The sequence below is a fragment of the Perognathus longimembris genome, chromosome 1, assembly GCF_023159225.1.
Source record: "Perognathus longimembris pacificus isolate PPM17 chromosome 1, ASM2315922v1, whole genome shotgun sequence".
NCBI classification, from domain to species: domain Eukaryota; kingdom Metazoa; phylum Chordata; class Mammalia; order Rodentia; family Heteromyidae; genus Perognathus; species Perognathus longimembris.
In genome coordinates, this window is record NC_063161.1 from 120,135,555 (window position 1) to 120,137,443 (window position 1,889).

At 37.9% G+C, this 1,889-nt stretch overlaps 1 non-coding gene across 1 annotated transcript; it reads right to left on the reverse strand.

The window, feature by feature from the left end:
• Positions 1-1,154: 1,154 nt before the first annotated feature.
• LOC125341951 lies at positions 1,155-1,261 on the reverse strand. The gene has a single exon (XR_007209113.1). It is a non-coding gene; the product is annotated as a U6 spliceosomal RNA (small nuclear RNA).
• Between the last annotated feature and the right edge of the window lie 628 nt (positions 1,262-1,889).

The window sequence follows — 1,889 nt, forward strand, 5'->3', positions numbered from 1 at the left end:
TTAAAGACTCTTGGGGACCATGTCTTAGGGGCAACGCTTTGTTCTAAGCAGCTCTATGTGTTACAGATAAAATAAAGTGCTGGAATGTGCTTTCAATTAAAAACAGGGAAGCTTGCCTGCTTGCTGTTGTGAGCTCCTTTGTCATCCCAGTGACACATTAAGGCATAATCCAAGTACAACATACAAACATAAACAAGTATAAATCCACCCACTTAGTGAAAAGAGTCCTAGTAAAGCCACAAGAAAAGTCTGGGGATTAGCCAAGGGGATTAAAACCTGGATAAACACTTCTTTTTACCTCTTCTCTCAACAGAAGTGGCCACAAGCAGCACATTGTTCCCCAAGCAAACAAGAGCACTAACACAAGGATGTTCACTCTGCTCTATTCCTGCATCCTTTGAGGTCCTCAACCTTCATAGGCTGAAGATTGTCCAGTGCTTCTCACCTCATGTTGTTTTGGGGGCTGTTTTCATCATTTAAAAAAATGTACAGACGCAATTTTGAAAACTTCACAAAATATGGAAAGTCATTAACCATAACTCCACCCAGCAGAAGTGACTTTGAGCATTTCTCCTATGCTGCTTTACAAAGCTGTCATTGCCGCAAAACTATGCTCTCATTTCCTTCTTTTTTTTCTCTATGATAACTTGAACATTCCTATGTCCATTTTTCTTGATTAGAGACTTTAAGTAGTCTTATGTCTGTAGCAAATTTACAAAGAAAAGTACAAAGATTTCCAGTCTATGCTCTGGGCACACAGCTTCCTTCTTTACCAACCTTCCCCATCTGAGTATTACCTCTTTTTTTACATATTACTTGTTTTTTATTTTTCATTTCTTTATTGTCAAAGTTATGTACAGAGGGTTTACAGTTTCATATGTAAGGCAGTGCATATATTTCTTTTTCAACTTGTTACCTCCTCCCTCATCCCTCCCCACCTTCCCCTCTCCCCACTTCCCTCCCTACCATGAGTTGTACAGTTGGTTTACACCATATAGTTTTTTTTTCTTTTCAAGTTTTATTTTTAAAAATGCAGAAAGATGTGGAAATTTCAAAAGAAATAATAACCTTATGTTTACAAATTAATTGCTAGGGTCAGAACATCTTGTACTCAAATATCCATTTCTCAGTCAAGAGGGAGTCTTCAGAAAATAAAAAATATGGAACGCTTCATGAATTTGCATGTCATCCTTGCGCAGGGGCCATGCTAATCTTCTCTGTATCGTTCCAATTTTAGTATATGTGCTGCCGAAGCGAGCACCACCATATAGTTTTGTAAGTATCGCTGTTGCATTGGTTTGTCTTTGTATCCTTTGTCTCTCAGTTTTGGTATTTCCTTTTCCTTCCCTAGTTTCAATACATATATATATACAATATTCAGGTTACCAAAATCAATTGCAGTGATATCAGGGGTAAAACCACAAGAAAGAAAGACAAAAGAAAAAGAGCATAATTTCACATGGTATGTTGAAAATAACAATGATACTAAGTGAAGTGAGCCAGACCCAAAGAAATATAGACTCTGTGGTCTCCCTCATTGAGAATAATTAGTACACATCTAGGATAATCCTAGCAGAGGATCACAACAGCTCAATAGCTATGTCCATATGAACACATAAGATGATGCTAAGCAAAATGAACTCCAAGTTGTGGAAATAAGTGGTTTATCATTATTGTTATTTTCACCTGAGTATTACCTTTGTTACAACTGAGAAAGCTACAGTGACTTAGCACAATCATCCAAAGTTTAGAGTTCACATCAGGATTCGTTCTTGGTGTTAGACTCAGTGTGGTTTATGCACATGTATGCCATGTATCCCCACTTGCAGGAACAGAGATACCATAGACACAGAAGGTAGTTCCAGTGACCTCAAAATCCTCTGTGGGCC